Source organism: Pinus tabuliformis, chromosome 7 (assembly GCF_031772625.1).
Source record: "Pinus tabuliformis cultivar Carrire ecotype Pingquan chromosome 7, CPIR1, whole genome shotgun sequence".
NCBI classification, from domain to species: domain Eukaryota; kingdom Viridiplantae; phylum Streptophyta; class Pinopsida; order Pinales; family Pinaceae; genus Pinus; species Pinus tabuliformis.
Genome location: NC_142293.1, coordinates 628,815,511 through 628,835,974, shown reverse-complemented (window position 1 = coordinate 628,835,974; position 20,464 = coordinate 628,815,511). Strand labels below are relative to the sequence as shown.

General features: G+C 37.7%; 1 pseudogene; it reads right to left on the bottom strand.

Annotated features, from left to right (window-relative positions):
* Positions 1 to 881: 881 nt before the first annotated feature.
* LOC149249011 (UDP-glycosyltransferase 86A1 pseudogene) lies at positions 882 to 1,688 on the bottom strand (annotated as a pseudogene).
* Between the last annotated feature and the right edge of the window lie 18,776 nt (positions 1,689 to 20,464).

The window sequence follows — 20,464 nt, the reverse complement described above, 5'->3', positions numbered from 1 at the left end:
CTATTCAGTGGCTTTGCACCGTCAACTCGAAACCAAGGCAACTCCAATGCTCATTTTCAAGTCATAATATTAGACTAATAGTCTATTATGTCACTTGGTCACTCACTTTTGTATTTGCTATGTTTAGTTCTCTTATGTTCTATGGCGATCCATATGTCTTAGAATTCTATATATGAACATTGTTTGGTTAGAATTCCCACCAAGCATCAATGCAAGTAATTGTCAATGGCTACATAATTAAACAATTTCCATATATTTTTTGATGTCCTTTTTGGCTAAACCTCAATGGAGGAGTAATGGTTGCTAAATCCAACTGTTAAGGGGACCCACGGAGTTTTTGGGAAAACATTTTCTCTTAACGTCTTTATTTAACTTTTTAACTCATAACAAAATATACTTCTTTAAAACACTTCTATTAAATTTTGTAAATACAAAACTAAAATTGTAAAATAAATAAATATTCATTTATTTATTTATTTAATGATGTGAATAACTGCCATCATTATTAAAAAAAATAAAAAACAAAAATTATATAAAACTTTACGCTTATGATAAACGAAAATAGTTATAATGATTCACTGGTAAAATTCAGCGTAATCGATTAAATCATCCTCTACTTAAATAGAAAGGGAACGAAGCACATATTAGAATACCACGAAATTAAATTAAAGTCGTTTTATTGTTTTGAAACCACACATTTTAGATATAAAGACAGGATCAAATAGCGCTCAATTTCAATTTTTTTCCCTTCCGAATTTAAATAACTTCCAATTTATACGAATAATTTTGTATAAATTCAACTAAAACATTTATAAACTCAGCTCAAACATCATGCGTCATACGAGTGATAAACATGTGTGAGAAGGTTCACCATCATGCAGTTATTTACCGATACGGTTCCCCTTCAAACCTTCTAGGAAGCTCTCAATGTTTATATCCAAAGATCCTCCTCTTCGCACCACAGTCCTCGCATTGTCTCTTAGAGCCTCGACATTTTTCTTTACCTCCGTCCCTTCGTCACTGAACAATTTTCTGATAGTTCTGGATATCTCTTTCTTTAGTATCAGTCCTTTCCCACCACTCAATCTGTATCCAATTTTCCATTCATCGACCATGAGCTTGCTGTTGGTGAATTGATCTGCCCAAAATGGAAGCCCTACCATGGGAACTCCACCAGCTATGCTTTCAAGCATTGAGTTCCATCCGCAATGAGTAACGAATCCTGCAACGGACGGATGGGATAACACTTGCAGCTGATTGCACCATGGAACAACGAGCCCCTGCCCTTTTATCTCATCCAGAAAACCATGGGGTAAGCTGTCTGAGACTGTTGAAGAGACTATGTCTGGACGAAGAGCCCAGAGGAACAACTGCCCGCTGTCCTTCAAACCCATCGCTATTTCCTCCAGCTGAGCTTTAGTCACATGAACCATACTCCCAAAGGAAACGTATAGAACCGAACGATTAGGCTTTGCATCCAGCCACTCGGAACAGTCACATTCTGTCCAAATGCTCGTTCCAACTCTCATGTCCTTAGAATGTTCACCGTTCAAAAAACTAGAGGGAAGCAACAAACCAACATGCAGTACCGGAGGGTTCAAATTCACTTCCTTTCTTTCGAGATCGTCAAAAGAATTGCCAAGAACAAACTGCGCACAGAACAAACCACAACAGCGAGCAGAACCCATTAGAGAATTTCAGGGTATCCAGCGAAGAGCGAACCCAATTAGAATTATGGGTATCCATACCAGTTTAAGGAAGAAACTATTGGTAAGAATTGATATATTGAGTTGGAATCAACCCGAGAGCCGAAGAACCAAAAATTTTGGTGAAATCTTGAGCCTTTTGACTGCCAGAACCCGCGTGTAGGTGAAACAATACCCCTGCAGTCCAAAAACATGAATTCAGTTACCATTTGTAGAAAGAAATAGAGAAAAAAAAATATTTAACAACTCTTATCTAGAGAACAAAAACACATGTGTTTATGACAATTTGAAGGAAAATAAGCACCTGTCGGGTAATGGCCTGCAGATCGAGCCGAGATTTCTATCGTAGGAGAAGATGGAAGCTGACATAGGTTGAGGGGCCAGTGTAGAACCCCTCGAACAACAACAAAATTCTGTTAAGTCAGATGGGTCTCGGCGGAATATAGTGAGCTCAACATAAATGCAAAACTGCGCCCAGAACAAACCACACCAGCGAGCGGAACACATTAGAGCAATCAGAGAATGGAAGTCAAATTTCGAAAAGCTCTTTACAGAGCTTCAAACCGCGGCTTTGGGGGTTTGGGGATTAAGTCTAAAGAGTTGGCGGCAGGTAGTTTTAATGGGTGTATGAGGTATATAATTTAATACTAATTAGTGCTTGCCAAAAGTCAGGAAGAAGAACAGTGCTTGCCAAAAGTCAGGAAAGAAGAACAGCAACAACAACTGGCAAACCAAAGAAATGGAAAAAGCAGTAAAAATATCTTCAAGAGTAACATAAAAAAATGGAAAAAAGCAGTAAAAATATCTTGCCATGCTGGAAAAAGCAGTTACACTTCAAATCAACGGTTGAAAGTGTCTCACCTGATCAAACGGAGCAGGATAAAAGTGTTGACGAAAAAATTGATGCATAGGAAGGCCTATCAGCCTAACTAGATGAAAGATAGAAATTTATATATAACTATTGTACACAGCTTCTAAACAAGTTGTACATGGCCAATCCTCTTTGTTTTAGATGGGATCTGTTCCGGTAAGATGAATGGCAGAATACATCAAAAAATGAATACTTCCTTGGTGTTTACAAATTGGTAAATGAAATCGCAAAAGAAGGGCATACATTCGAAATTTAGTATGTAGGGGAGAGATTCCTAATGTTGTGCATGGACCAGTGATTGATATAGTATTGGTTCCACCAAACCACCATAAATTGAGACTTTTGAAACCAATATTTAAACAAAAATAAATAACATTAAGTACAAATAAGTATTAATTTATGTCCAAAATTTCCCCATACATTGAGTGGGCCCACAACTGTTCATAAATAGTATCTTACTACTTAAGAGTGTAAATCATATTGACCAAACTAGAAAACAACTAAAACCATAAATGCTTCCAAAATGGTCTATTTGAGAAGTACAAAGTAGCAGTCACTTCAATCCCCACTCATCAGAACTGAAGCTTTGTATCCCAAATAAATATCCCTACCTGCACATAATAAAAGGGAATGTATGTCAGCCATAACCGCTGTGTTGTTCAACAACTAAACCCCCTATGTTCAATAAATGACACCCAACCCAATAACATTTAAAACCACTTTGTTCAATAAATGACACCCAAATCTAATAACTGCAATAAATGACACCCAATTCACTCTATTTCTCGTTAAAACATATCAAAGCACATGGATCAACAAATAACCAATGCCCAACCATTAGATCACATCAAATTAAATCCAGACCACACATTCAAAATGAAGCCATTGCAATCCATGTGCATCCATGTCCACCAATTAAATTCAAGTGCCAAAAACTATAAAAGAAGTCCACCCATTGTTGAAGTTGCATCTTATGCTTTCAAACTATTCAACAAACTTGAAGACAACATCACAAAATAGTTGCCAATATATCCAGGTTAGTTATATCAATTACAACTCATTCTTCTTACAGTTCTATTTTCATTATTTTCATTTATCAGAGTTCTTACATTTTCAGTTCTTATAGATTTCATAAAACAACATTAAAGACTTTGCAATACGCCAATTTCTCCATAGAGAATTTATCTTTTCCTCTCTATACTCCTTTACTTCTCTTGGTTTGATGGTTACATGATGTGTCTGGCCATAACTGCTAAAAGGATCGTTGGATGGTTTCACAAACAGCCATTGAATAAAAGTAGGTTCTAGATATAGCTATCTAGAAAAGTTAAAACCATTCATTAAATTAAAAAAATGAATGCGTTCAACATACTTAATTTTTTCAGTTCAATTTTCTAAAACTTTTTATGACTGATAATAAAAATTGGAAACCATATAACCACACAACTTCCTTTTGTAGAGTTTCTTATTTCAAACTCTAATTTCTCCATTCAATGAGATAAATGTTTTAAAAATCTAAGATATTTTTTCACACGTCTTCAGTTAAGTTTTCTTTGTCCAATACAGGAATCTTGATTTACGTGAAAGTCTATTGTAATGGGAATGAACGAAATTCTAAATGAAAGCATCACCGAGATCTCTCATGGCTTTCAAGCTGCCCAGCCTTACTGTGATTATGACAGGCATTGCACTCTTCTGGAGCATATGACCATATTTTGTTTGAGTTTCCAAACTAATTACTATGCCTGGAATGGTGGCCATGGACTGCAATGGAGAAGTTGGCATACTGAGACATTTTTGGCAATGCCAAACAACAAAAAAATGGAAAATGATATTTGAAACAAAATATATGTGCACATTTCACTTGCTTATGCCTTAGCTAAAACACTGTGTAAATAGGTGAACAAAGGTCAATGGAGAGACTCAGAATGTAATAATCTAATTTGGCTTTTGGTTGTCTATCCTCCAAATGACCTAGGACAAGATTTTACTTTAATCTTGATCTATCACCTGGAAACCAATGTTGTGTGTGTCATGCAAATTATGGGTGCTGACTATCGTTTTGTTTTTGTGCTACATGGATCAAGTTTGTCTAGCTTTGGATATTTTCGCTTTTTGGTCACAGGCCTTCCTCTTTTCCTTGGCTTTTTGTCCTGCTTATTCCTAGCTTTCTGCCCATCTTCTGAGGCAAAAGAAAGTTGTAATTTGCAATGAGAGACTACGAAGTAATGCAATTCGATTTCTTGTAACATACATGTTGATAATTACTTGTAATAAAGCAGAAATATTTTTGCCTTTTATGAAAGCATAATTTACAAATATTCTAATGTTTAAATGCATGCAATAATTTTACAGGTTGTTGCATCTATGGAAAAAGGAAGTTATACTGCTCGTACAAGGAGAAGTGGCAAGAGAGTGACAAGGGGTGCGCAACTGCGATGCACATCGTCTGATGAGGACAGGACAGCTGATGTCAATTCCAACAATGCACTAGGGAACATTGTTGAGGATGACAATGTGATGGTAGCTGATGTTAACACACCATCAACCACATAACCACCATCAACAATAGTCCAAGGGGAAAGTTCAACTAAAAATATCAGTGCTATAAGAGGATGGACAAAAGAACAAATGTTAGTTGCAATTGACGACATAGAGTTTAATGGATACTCAGTTTAGGAATCTGCAAAAAAACATGGTATTCCTCCCTCATCAATACATTATTGGATAAATGGACTGACTCATACAAAACGTAGAGGGCCTCTTACAATTACGACTGAGGAGGAGGAGGCCGAGGTGGTTGAGTGGTGTAAAGAGATGGCCCAATTGGGACATGGGCTAGAGTTGATACAACTCAAATCAACAGTTGCTCAAATCTGTCAAGGGAGGCCAAACCCATTCAAAGATGGGTTTCCTGGTAAATCATGGTGGTTTGGGTTTAAAAAAAGGCATCCAGAACTTGTATTGCATACTTCTGAGGGCCTTAACAGAGACAGGGCATTAAATTTGCGCCATGCAGTTGTGCAAAAGTTCTATGACACACTTTCTAGTGCTTACGATAAACATTCTTATGGAGCAGACCATATATGGAACTGTGATGAAACAGGTTTACAGGCAGGGAGGAATTGTGGCATGTGGGTAATTGCCAAGAGAGGGAGCCGAAATGTGCCAAAGATTTTGCCTAAGAGCAGGGAGTGGATAACTATTTTATGTTGTGTCAATGCAATTGGTACTTCAATCCCAGGAGTATACAGAACTGTGAACCAGGTGCATGCATGGCTGCACATCCCCATGCATGGATGACTAAAGAACTGTTTCTAAGTTGGCTTTTTCACTTCGCTGCATCGGTACCAGGTGGCGTCTCGCCTAATAACAGACACCTATTGATATTAGATGGCCATGGGAGCCACATGGCTGTACAAACAATTGAGGAAGCAAACAATTTAGGCATCGACCTATTGACATTGCCCACTCATAACACTCACAGACTGCAACCCCTTGATGTTAGTGTGTTTGGCCCTTTCAAGAACTATTTCAGGTAAGAGCGTGTTGCATGGAAGGCAAAAAAACTGGGGGTTGAGGTGAAAAGGTTCGAGCTAGTAGATCTTGCAATTAAAGAGTTTAAAATGGCTCTCACATCATCAAATATCAAGGTTGGCTTTAGGACAAGAATCTAGAAAATGAATTATGATGCTCTTATGCATGATATTGGTTTTAGCCAAGCGTTTCATGTGGATGGTCAGGAAGAAGGGAATGCCCAAATAGGTGTTGAAGTGTAAGAAGTAGATGACCAAGATGATGTTGTTGCAGCTGGAAATATGATTTCCCTATCTCAAGGACACTTATATGCTGAAGATGATGAAACTGTATGTGAAACATAATATAACCATGAACAAATTCGTAGTAACATGGAGATTGTTCCACCAACTCAAGAACATGAAACCCCTGTTGCTGATATTGTTAATGACATTGTTGAACATGCAGTTGACAATGACCAATTGACATTTCCAAGCCAAGTAACCCCACCTTCATGGCTAGCAGAAGCAATGATCAATATGAATGCACATAGTGTCTCAACAACCAATGAAGAAAGCATGAACATGCCCTCACAACCAGCAGAATTGAACAGTGAAATTGTTCATTTTTTGTGGACAATAGATCAATGGAAGAAGATGAAGGACATAATGAGGCATCAAATGAAGATAATGATATAGTTCAATCAGTTCCATCAGATACTGAAAGGTAAGTACCAAGAAATGACATGCAAATGGGAGGGGTGGAGAAGACACTTGGCCGGTTCCTAAAGCTACCAGTAGAGAGAGTATCAATGAAAAAAAAGCAAGGTGCACCGGGAAGTCTTCGTCTGGGCCGACGCTCACAGTTACTCACCTCAGAGGACTATATAAACCTATTAGTTGAGTCTGAAAAGAAGAAATTTGAAATGAAAGAATTAAAACAGAAAAAGAAGGATCTAGTCAAGGAGAAGAAGGCAGCAAGGGTTGTTGCAGCGCAATGTCGAGTAGATGAAAGGGTTGAAAGAGATAAAGCAAGACAAGTTAAGGACCAACAAAAACAAATGGCAAAACAGGAAAAGGGAAAATGGAAGGCACAACAAATGCTTGAAAAGGAACAAGGGATGATCAATGATACAAGAATAGTTGATGAAACCAGGATTATTTCAAACTCATTGGACTCCATTGCAGATAATACACCATTATTCCAAGATCTCATAAACATTCAAGTGCCTCACTATCAAACTGAGGGTTTATCCACTTTCCTTGTTCCTACCAGAGTTGGTGTCAATTCTCTGTATGCTCATTACACACCTCCACTTAATGCAGGGGTCAGTGGTGCAAATGTGAGGTATGGGTACTCAATACCTCCATGGTTGGAAGCTGCAAATTGGAATCAATCATATGGCAGCAATCAACCATTTCCTAATCAACCCTTGACTAGTAGGCCAACCTACCTGGCTCAAGAAGGTAACTTGGGGAGTTTTGGCACTCAAGATTCTCAGGGCGATAAAGAATAGGGGTGTCATATGTTTTTGGTTCTAACCACATTATGATGTGGATTTTGGATGGATTGTATCTTTTTCTTGTCACAAAACATTTTGGCTTACAACCTAGGTTGTTTTATTTCATAATGTGTGCGACATTGTAGCCAAAATCCATTTTAGAAGGAACATCTATAGTCTATTATAATGTAGAAATCTTACAAGATTCTCAGGGTCATAAAGAATAGAGTTTAAGAATTCTCAATGAATTACGCATACTTTCAGGATATGCAATGTATCGTTAAATTCGCTAAACCTATAATCTTTTGAATGTCCTGCATGCAATTACCAAATTAATGAAATTAAATGAATCAGTCATGAGAACTGAGGTATATCTTATATACATTGTATAAAACAACTTTTCAATTTGACTAGCCTTTGTGACCAGTGCTCTTTTTATTAGCAAATCTATATTGAAATCTTCCACAAATAAGCAGATGTCAAGAAATGGATCTTTCACTATCTCAGGATAGAAGATAGTTAGAAACTTAAAGGTGAGATAGCATTCCATTTGTTTTTCTCTACCATCTCTATATGATAAGCTTTCTGTATGTCTTCCTTGCAAGGTATAAATGCTGCTGGCATAATGAAAAGTTTTGGAATTCTACCATATTCTCTACTATCTTGTTCGATTTGACTAGAATCCATTTGTTCCTCTGTGTCACTTGTCTTATTGTACATTTTATTTTTGATAAAATGCATTGCTTTTGCAAAGGGAAGGCATCTTATAGAAAAGGCGTTTGTTTTCATTCTGCACCCTTTACACACATCTCTTTTCCTTTGAGTGATAAACACCCTCACTTTTTTTTCCTTGTGTATATCCATTGGCAAAAGCTGTTCAGGTGGATTTCTGTCCTAGACATTGCCTATATAAATTTATAAATTGGACTTGCAGGTCTACACATGAGGAACAACTTTTTTCTTTTTTTGCAAAAATCTAACTGGAAAAAGAGGCCGAGACATAGGAATTGCGGGGAGAGCAATAGCATAAATTTAATAGGCAAGGAGGAATTTTCTAGTCCTCTTATGCATCGATCAAGTTTTTTTTGGATCTATCTCTAATCTTATGTCTGCGACCAACATAGAATTGATATCCTAAGGAAGGTCGAAGTCGCTAGAAGCATCTTGTGAGTATTGATCTATCTGAGGAGGTTTCATCCAGCATAGTCTTGAACTTTCTAAGGAAGGTCAAATACATACAGAAGTCAGAGATTTATGCATTGTGCAATAGTAGCAAAGGATTGAGATTTGACTAGAGGGTCAAAGATCTAAATTCGTTGTTGTTCAGTGATAAGTTTAGACATATTTGTGCATAAATCTTCAATCCCTAACCCGAAGCTACACAAAGACAGTGAGATGCATACTACTGAAGAAACATATTCTGTATTTATCTTTTGTCAAGGAGTTTATGGTTTTATATTTTCAATTTGGGTATCGTTGGGCTCCAGTTTTGATGAGGGGAACCATGTTTACAGGCCTACCTGATTTCACCAAAAACATGGGATCCCTCCATTCTTTTGATAAAGCGAGACGATGGGTCACTCTGATTGGCCTGGCCTTTTAGAATGCAGCGCTAGCAAGGGACGCGAGGCGAGGCTTGAATGAAGAGGGATAAGGAGAACCAGTGCCTAGGTCAGTGGTGGACATGGAAAGGGATCATATAACAATAACGAAAAACCCTGGCTCATCTTTGAGGATTAGGGCTTATATCAGTATGAAGTTAACCATTATCTCAATTTGACAGAAAAACCCTGGCTCATCTTCAAAGGTTAGAGCTTATATCAGTATGAAGTTAACCATTTATCTCAATTTGACACCAAAATCTTAACAGCATAGGGAAAATTTTCTATATTTGCAAGGTGATGATCTATACCCATATGCCCCTTTCCATATAAACTATTTTGGCACCAAAACCTTCACAGTGTACATTAACAAAAAATTATGCTATATTTGCAAGGGCATGATCTAAACCCAAATTCCCTTTTCTATTTGGAGCCTGCGAATCACAAGAAGCATATAGGGATTCCAAAATTCTTCAACGCTAGAGAACAGAGAAACAAAGAACGCAGTTAGAAAACAGAAACCTTATAAACAGAGATATGTCGCCATCAACAGTCGAAGGTTCAAAGGTTTTAATGAAAACCAAAGAAAGAACAAAACCCTCATTTAAATCTAAATACAGTGCAAAATTTTGCAAAGCCGTCAAGATGCCATGTTGATATTAGAAAAAAGGCCGAGAAAGTGTGAAAACCTTCCAATTTGACGGGTGACTCTGTTTTGAAATTCCTAACCCTGCCCATATCCAAAACATATCATATAGAAACATGTATTATGTATTCTAATATAAACATAAATAGAAAACCACAATCTTAATATTAGAAAAAAAACTGAGAAAGTATTAAAATCACCAACCGTCAAATTTAACTAGTAACTCTGTTTTGAAATTTCAACCCTACCCATATCCAAAACATATCATATAAAAACATATATTGTGTAATCAAGACCGAGAAAATACTAAAATCGCCAATAGTCAAATTTAACTACTAACCCTGTTTTAAAATTTATCATATAAAAACAATACATATATGGTGTACTCTATTATGAACATAAACTGGAAACATATAAATAGGAAACGGCTGCCGTCAAATATAATGCTCATCAAAATGCCGACTCATACCATGTAAATAGATAAAGGTGATCTCATCAAAACCACAAAAACAAAGAAATGTTATCCTTATGTGAAAAGCTGATGCTATATTCCTGGACCGTCCCATCTATATACCCTGCCAAGTGCCCATGTGAAAATCAAATATATAAAATTATAATATATCTTTAAATATCTAATTTATCGATTGCGATATTCAATAATTGACTAATCACAACTTCTAATAACTTTATTTTTATTTTTAATTAATTAGTATTTTTAATAAAACATTTAATTTTTTAAACTATTTTTTAATACTCACAAATATTTAAAAATTAATTAGGTTTATAAATTTATAAATGATTTATATTAAAATAATGAATAATCAGTCGGAAGTGAACTTCCGTGGGTATTTCACTTAAAGTAATACTAATCCATTCTCTAAATAGTTTTGAGGGAATAATATGAATACATGGTCTAGAAGCTTTAAATTGGCCATATTATAGAGGTGGAATATTTGGTTGTGCTATCGATTTGTTATAAATAAAAACTATTTTTTTCCCTTCAAAAGGTAAGTGTATATATTAATATTTTTAACGAAATAAAAGTAAACTATAAATATTAAAATAATTTATTATATTCATGAAAGAGTAAACAATTTGGTTTTTTTTAATAATAATAATATATTAGATAAAAAAAAATTAAAAGACAATGTTTATAGGTAGTTTGTCTACTATATTAAGAAAGTTTAAGGGGTTTATTGTGATTTTTATATAAAACTAATATTTAGGACATAAAATTATATATAATATTTATAGAGCAAAATAACTAGAAGTGTTAATTAAAGATCAACTACTATAGATTTCATGTACTAAATTAAACATTATATTTTTATGAATAATTCAAAGGAGTTTATGCTTTTAATAATAAAGCATTTTAATCGAGCTTATTTTTGATGCTTGATGACTTAGAAGGGGGTTTGTTTATATTCTCCACTAGGGGAAGGGGGAGCCAATTGTAGTTGTAGCCAATGCGAGCCAATAAGTTGCGGGTGATGTTCCTCACTGTTATGTTGTAGCTAAGCCTTGACCTTGCAATAATTTCCAGGCTATTGTCTCCATAACATCTAACTTTTTCTTATGTTGCATTAAAATTCCCATCGTAATTTCATTCTTAAAATTGGAGCTAGTTTCTCATTTGCTAAAAGAGTCTAGATGTAAATAGAACGAGGATGATAAATCATTGAGAGTATCTTCAAGTCGCTAAAAGGAGAAGCATATTTCAAGGAAGTTACAATGATCCATTGATGTTGAACCAAGTAGATTATCTACATAGGAATAAAATTTGGGGGTGGGGGGGCTGCAAAGGGGAGGATCTACTTTACTAAGAATAATTCCCAAGTGACCCCCCAATTTTTAGTGGCGTGACAAGGATATCCGAGAAGGGAAGAGGAATATGCAAGGTGAATTCTAATGGAAGAACTACTTGGATTGGAGAAAAAGAGATAGGCAACAAGTAAGATGAGGGGTTTGAGCTGAATTTGCTTGTATTATGTCTTTGGTTTTGAATGACAGCTAAAAGGTGGCAATGCGTAAAACAAATTGTGGATTAAGCATTGTCCCACCATTAATTATAATAAAATGCTCAAGCATTTGTTAGATGAGATGGGTTTGGATTGGAGCACACAAAATAAACTAGCTTGTCTTATCCTCACTATCCTTGCTATATGGGAACTTAGTGTATTGCATGGCACCATCTAGTGAAATGATTCAAAGTCGCGTTTCAATATTTTCACAATTGTGTTAGCTCCTGGCTAGGACAAAGTCAAGATGGATATCTAAAGGTGCATACTTTGAGATCACATGCTTAATAATCAAGTTGGAGTGTCAAAGCATTGTGAACTTCCTTATCTTCTAGTTGGTGGCTAATGTGAGGCCTTGTAAAAGTGTGTAAGCTTCTGCTCGGTTGTTAGACATGGATTTGAGGCTCTATTCCTGCATGAAAACTATTGCCCCCCCTAAAACTAAGAATTGCCTTTCCCAAACTTATCTCCTAGCATCAAAGGATTTTGTTTTTTACAATAAAACATTTGACACAAATTTTTAAATAAAATAAACAATAAAATGCACACATTGAAATAATTCAATGTAACCATAAAAAATTAACGAGTAGAATGATAAAGGTCATCATAGAAGTGCAAGGTTATAGTGTATAAGTTATAATGTGGATGAACTTTTCTTAAAAGAGAAAAGGAATAGTAATTATAAAATTTGACTTGTTAAGAAAATCTCTAAGGAACATAACATTTTTTATTATATTGAAGTTATGATATTTACTTAAAATAAATTACCTTTAATTTAATTTATTATCTCTATTTAAAACAAGTTAAATGTTCCTCGATCGGGGTGTGAGCTGGATCCTATGGGTACGCTCTGGTCCACCATTTAATATGTATATCCCAAGACAATCTTGTGCCACTCTCCATATGCACGAAGCACATGGAGAGGTGACAATGCACATGCAAGGATTTAATACCAACCCAGAAGGTGGAAAAGCTATTAACAAGGTGATGAATGTTAGTTTATCCCTCGTCACTTTTGGTAATTATGTTTGTGTGCTCTGTTCATTGTGGATATGGTTTGGGCTACTCATCGTCTTGAGGAAAGTGTCCATCGAACAAATTCACCGGGTGCTGGGTTAGTCTCCTATAGTTCAAGGTTTCTGTCATGGGTATGTTTCCAATCCTAATTCTGTTATCCCTGCAACTATGGATCGCTGCCTCTGTCTGCAGGTCTCTGGGGTGAAGGGAAATGTGTTATTCGGATGGCTATGGAAGGAGATACCTCGGGAATTAGTCATGGTTGGGTCAGTTATGTGTGTAGAGTCACTTGTTTACTGTGTTCCTGTGTCAATGGTTTATGGAATTTTGTTATCGCGCATGGGTTTGTGTGGGGTTTGGCCTACGGATCGCTCAAGGTTTTACTGCGCTCTCTGCCTCCAATGTGCTAGATTTTTACATGAAACAACTATATATGGGCTCGACCCTAGACATTCAGGGTTTTGGTTAGTGGACAATTATGCTTGTAATTACATGCTCGACCTTCGTGGGCACAATGTCATGGTCAGTTCAAGACTGTGTGAAGTGTCTTGTGTCTATTGTGTTCCTGTGTTAATGGTTTATGGAATTTGGTTACGGTGCATGGTTGTGTGTGGGATCTGGCATATGGGAAACTTAGGGTTTTGGTACTCTCTCTACCTTTGGCGCACAAGATTCTTGCTTGATCTGAATATAGGTGGGCTTGGCCTAGAACCTTCTAGGTTTTGGCTAGTGGACAATTCTGTTTGTAATTATGGGTCCAACCTTCACGGGCAAAGTTGGAGCAATGGATGGCTCGGGGCCTTAGTTCTCCGTTGGTCGCCTGCCGACAATAGGCTCTTGATTTGGCTCCTAATTTTCTCGAACTCTTATGCAATTTCGTCGATAGGTGCCCAGGTCTAGAGCGACCACTGACAACCTCTTGCCTCTGAGTTTAGAATCTGTCTAGGCCTACTTCTAGACATTCAACTAGTCAATTATCCACCTTGTAGGTTCATCAAAATGGCTCGTGCAACCTTTGGTAAAGGAAGGAATGGTCGAGGAACCCGCGGTCGCGAGAAACAGAGGAAAACGTCCCCTACTCAGGCCAGTCAACCCAACTCATTGGGGGGGATGGTGCATGGACGTAAGTCAACATCTAGGATTATTGATGAAGCAACCCAGGCTTACCATTCAGGCACTTCCACCCCAGTCAGATAGTTCATTGCGGAATGGGAAGAGGAGATTAAATAGAAAGAGGAAAGTCTGGAAATTGATCTGGATGAGTGGAAAAATTTGGTACCAGACCCCGGACATACTCGTGGAAGATCCACCCAATACAAACAAATGTTCCAATTATATTGGATGATGAAGAGCCTTCTCGCTAAAGCTTTGGAGTAGTTCCCAACAGGCACGCCTACGTCATCCCATGGGTACCAGGATTATAATAAGGAATTTCAGAAGATCCAATTTCAATTGAAACAACAAAATGGTCACCTTAGCCACATTGAGAAGCATATCCTATGTATCCCTCACACTGAGCTGCCAGGCTCCACTGTGAAGGACCTGCTCCTGTTGATTCAGCTAAAGATGAATAACGTGATGGTGCACCTCTGGTTGTAGTTTTTGTATGCAACGGTTTCAAACTTTTAGAATGTTTTTAGTTATGTTTATAGTTGTTTAGATAGTACGAAGAACAAGGATACTTAGACGTATCTAGCGTGGATAGCAAGACTCATTATCTTTTGTTTTTGGATGGCTTATCATGTTGTTAGGTGGCTAACAGACCCAGTTTCCCATTGGGTAGGTTGAGGCCACCTAATGATGTGAAATGTGGATGTAAAATACTATATTTTTATACAAAACTAATAGAAAGGACCTACCAAGCTTATAAAAAAACAAGTTATGTAATTAAGATTATGATCTCTATTTAGATTTTTTTTTTAAAGAAAAAATTATATTATTTTGCATTAGCTAGAGAACGGGCCAAAACCCTTACATCAAGAGATAGATCTTCTTCTACCATAGACCATAAATGCTCACTAAACATTTTATTTCTACCTGGTCTTTTCCATGCAAGGATTCTTACATTATTTATCTTATATATATGCCAAAAAACTCCACAGTATTCAACAAAAAAACATAACATTCAACTAGTCTATATTGCCTGATCTCCAACTTCCTTGTCCATGTTTTCTCTAGCTACTTGTTCAATCTCCACTGCTTCTTCCTTCTGAGTAGCAAGGTCTCCCATACACTAGTCCTGGAGGCCGCTAGCTTGTTGTTTTTCGCTGGTGTTTGGAGGGCGGGGATCTCACAATCCATAAAATTCTTTCAAAACACCAACAATTTCCGATTCCAATTTGAGCTCAATGTCATCCACCTTAATATTCAACATGTCAACTGTAACACCCTCCTCCCACATCTACCCAAGTAACTAGCCAACTGGGGTAAACGTGTGACGAGAGGCTGCTATGATTAGATTCAACCTCCTATGTGACCTTAAGGAAGTGGAATCGACGGAAACACAACATACAAGCCTTACACATCAGCTACGTGACTCCTAGGAACAATTTCAACCACTCAGGTAGTTATCCCTTCGGTCCCACTGGATTTTTTGACCACTTGACTTCTATACACTCTCATGATATAGGCCTGCCAACGTCCAGGAGGCTCTGAATGCTCTCATGACAAAGCATGCCAACATCCAGGGATTATTTTGCTGAGTGTTGTGCCAGCGTCCCCGGGATTTGAACCACTTTTTCAAGGCCAGAGCCTAGGTCATTGCCCATAATTGAATAACACCCTCATAATAGTAAGATAACAGGGAAAAAATGACACAAGTAAATATTTAAACAAGCCCTTAACCGGACCCCTACTAGTCGTGACATGCATTTCGTCAAACATATCACGAATATGTAATCTACAGGTGTAAACAACAGATTTAAGAATAGGGATCTCATACTTATCTAATAATCACTAAGAACCATTGTTCCCTCATATCATTTGTTGCATTATCATCTATTAGGTCATAGATACATTGTCCATTCATTTACAAGTAAAAACATGATGGGGGCCATACATGTCCACTATCATAAAACACACACATAACCAACATAATAGCAACATAAGTACCAATGAAATCGTAGCCACATGATCCACATATAAACCAATACAATACTCATAGAAATACAAAGAGAAATAACCTCATGTTGATGATGAAAAATCCAAACCTGGGATGGGACTACCACGTTCCACTTGACCATATAATGGCTGAGCGAAATCTCTCTTCAGCCATTCACCCCCGTGCCATATTCCAAGCATGAATGTGGGGCTCAAACCAAAAGAATGAACCAGGGCATCCCAAGGCTAAACCACCTCACCCTCATCAACAAAAACCAGGCTTTACCATAATCCATCCCGAATCACTAGGCCAACACAATAAACATGTCATAACAGGCTTTACCATGATCTCCACCCGATCACTAGGCCAAACAAGCATGGATGCCACAGATTTCTCCACCTACACCGTGAGGAATTTTCCTATCTCTTAGTCTCTTAGGATTTACTGCAATCCACATCGGATCACTAGGCCCTAAAATGAGACCCACTCTCCAAGATTTACTGCATATCCCAACCTGGGATTACTAGGCCCAACCGAGAGCAAACCACCTCTTGGGTTTTAACGTATATCCTGCTATTCAGCGACAAGGATTCCTAAGCCCACTGAGGCAACACAAAATCCAGCTTTATTGCAACGCACGGTCCAGTTTAGGGGTTGCTAGGCCATGTGTTCTATCATTCATAGATTTAGCTTGCTCAACTTTGAATCCATTTGGAAATCCAGCTCAACCAAAACATGAGAACCCCATCACACTATGGATATCCGAAAATGGCAAGGCTAGATTGAAAACACTATCACACCTAGAAAAGCCCATGCCATAACAACAAAAGAACCACATGAAATACCATGCATGCTGAATCTAGCAAGGAGAATACACATGCAAATCGATACCGGAAAATAATACTATTGTAGCTGCTTGATCCTGCTCTTCCTTGCTTTCTCTTTCCTTCCTCTTGCATTCTTTTCCTTTTTTGATCTAATGCTAAAATGATCCAAGAAAAATCTAAGTGTCCAAGAGTGAGTGAGTGAGAGAGAGAGAGAGGGAGAGAATAATGAGAGAGCTCCAAAACTGAATTGACAAAAGGTTACAAACTTCTCCTCATAAGCCTTTTTATCAATTAGGCCTCTATTTTCTTAATTTTCCATTATTTCCTTCATTTTCCTCCTCACATGCAACCTATGACCTTTCATCTTCCTTTTCTCCCAATTTCTGTTATTTTCATAAATAAATGTGTTAAAATGCCATTTTTCCTTTCCAAAGCATTAGCCATTGCCTTTGCTAATTTCCTTAGCCATAATAAACCAAATGATCACCCACTAGGATGTTTTGCCCAACATTCAGCTTGGAATAAGTGTCCCATCAACTGTGGTGATTATTCTCCCCTTTATAACTTTTATTACATGGAATTTTCACCAAGGCTATTACAGAACCCTCCCCCTTGGGGGACACCGTCCTTAATGTTCAACCACACCTGTACCTCGACAAAACTGCTGAAAAACAAACATACTACCCATGGAGATTTATAACGTAGCTCGATGCAGTATTTACAATGATCACCCTGTTGAAAAGAAAACCAACATGAAAGAATAAAAACATGACAACATAATGACATGAGGCCCATATCACATATTGGAGCTTTATAACATAGCTCATGGTAGTATTTACATCCATATACATATGTACATATACCAAAATATATACCAAACATGTACCAAAACATATACCAAGGCATATACCAAAACACCATACCAAAACTGCTTTGCCTCAATTGGCAAACAATGAAGGATACATAGCCTGCATATGATCCACCATCTCCCATGTAGCTTCATCGGGCCCAAAGTGCTTCCACTACACTTTAACTTGCTCAATTTCTCGGTTCTGGAGCATGAGCACCTTTTTCTGCAATATACATTGAGGCTTCGGTTGGAATTCTCCATCTGGTTCCACCTACAATACAAACTAATCAATCACATGATCAACATCTTTAACATACTTATTAAGTAATGACACATGGAAAACATCATGGACTTTCACTGTCGGAGGCAGTGCAAGTCAATAGGCTACTGGCCCAATCCTCTCAACAATATTGAAGGGTCCACAAAACCGTGGTGCCAGCTTGGCACATGATCCAATCCGTAAGGAGCTCTTCTTTGGTTTGATGCAAAAGTACACCTATTCCCCAACCTAGAACTCCTTGACCAACCTATTCCGATATGCATAGCTCTTCTGCCTATCATGTGCTACCTTCAATTTTTTCTTGATTACCAACATTTCCTGTTCCATGATTATTAACATGTCCGGTCCAATAAACACCCTATTAACTAGATCGCTCCAACTGATGGGAGTATTGCAACTCCACCCATACAATTCCTCAAATGGATTCATCCTCAAATATTCCTGATACCATTATTGTTGTCATTGTTGTCCCTACTCTTCCAGTTGTCACAGTTATTTCTGCAACCATGGCAAACCGGTATACTCCCCTAAACTTACTTGCCAATCTAGGGGCTATGCCTCAAGATTATCAAGGTAAAATCACCTATTTTGACAGTACTGGCACTTACATAGCTCAACAACATACCAAGAAAATGACCAACTAATTTGAAAACTATGAGATTGATGATGATGATGTCAGAATGAAAGTATTTGTTCAAAGTTTAACTGGAGATGTTGGGACCTGGTTTAGAGCCCTCCCTGCAAACAATATCAATGACCCACAAGCTCTTTATTAGACCTTCTTGAACAGATGGGAAAAGAAGGAGGATCCTCTCCACATTTTATCAGAATATGATAACTTAAGAAGAGGCACACAAGAAACTGTCCAAGATTATTGTACCAGATTCAACAATATCTACAATGCTATCCCTCAAAATCTCAGACCTCCTCCAGATTTGGCCTTGATCAAATTCTCTGATGCATTTGATTCCGATATGGCATACCAACTTAGGGAAAGAGCTCCTCGAAACTTAGAAGAGATGCAGAGTATAGCTGTCAGTGTTGTTAGCACCTAAATCTACCTTAGGCTGAAGGAAGGCAAAAATTAGGGTAACCACAAACCACGCTCAGTCTGGTAGCTAGCCCTACCAGAACAGGAGAGGGCTCTCTCCGAGTCACGCTCAGTGAATAGATAAGCAAAAAACGGTCTGAGATGACTTACAATGAAATATTGATCTTAGGCTAGTAAGTGAATAGGGATACAAGAAATAATTTTCATGAATGACCGAGCTTCTGGGATGGTATGGGACCAATGGTCAACAAGGAACAAAGAATTTAATACAAAGGCACAGATTATTCCATGAGGCAAGGCAGGCGGAAAATGTAGCAATTTAGTTTGAGGTAACGCGGAATGAATAGATTGCTGAAGAAAGTGAAAAGGGCATAGTTACATGAATCCTTTTCAACAGAAGAAAAACACTGAACATGAAATTTTCCCACAGGCAGAGAAATAAAATTGAATTCTACCTAATCTCACTCAGAAAATTTCACTGGAAATGAACATGAATTGAATTATGAAACATAACGAAATACATATGAAAACATAAGAGACACATTTTCTACACTCACAACCACAAGAATCTCATGAAACAGAGCCGCTGCCTTTCATTAATTCTCTATCAAAAATATACAATGAAGAAACAGAGTTTCTTTCCCACAGTCTCCCAAAAGTTACAAGCCAACCAACCCTTTGCAAATAACTTGCTATAATATATAGAATGTGTGAGGAAGAGATGGAATGCCCAAGGGTTGGGGAGTTACTTGAATCATTGCAAAATGGAGATGGAGAGCCAACCATCAGCTACAGGTGCAGCGCTACAAACATGACATTTGGCTTGGGTGACCGTTTGCCTTCCTTTGCCACTTGGATAGAAGCCAATCTGGAGAAAAAACTCTTTAAATTCCGCCTTTGGTGCCAAAAAACTGAAGTGTAGATGAGCGGGCCCACTTGGAGAAGTCGTGAACCGAAATTTCGCGAAACAGAAGCAAATTGGCAATTTTTTCCTCTGTGCGCCGCGCCATTTTTTCTGTGCGTCACGCTACTTTGGGGCACTTGCAGGTGTCAAAAATGTGCCCAAGTGGGCTTGCTGGAAATCCTGTCCTGTCTAATTTCTAACCCAACTGTAATTTTCAAATTTGGTGCTCATTTTCCCCTCCAAATCTCCATTCTCCCAAGACTGCTTTCTGTGTGTCAAAAAAGTGGCAGAGAGGCCATTTTTGGGTGTTTTTTAACCTTTAGGAGACCCAGATCTTGCCCAAATCTCTTGCCCGGACACCAGTAGTTGTAATTTTCCATGTTGAATCCAAAACTGCAAGCCATTCCTCATTTGGATCCCTAGAATTTTAGCGTCGCTCCAGTGGCGCGGCGCACAGGGAGAAAATCCCTATTTTTTACCCAAAAAATTACCAAGTGACCAAAATTTCCCCAAATTTTTTGAAATTTGGGCTAGAGGATCTCTATGGGGTGTTATGATGGGCCAAGGAAGCCTCAG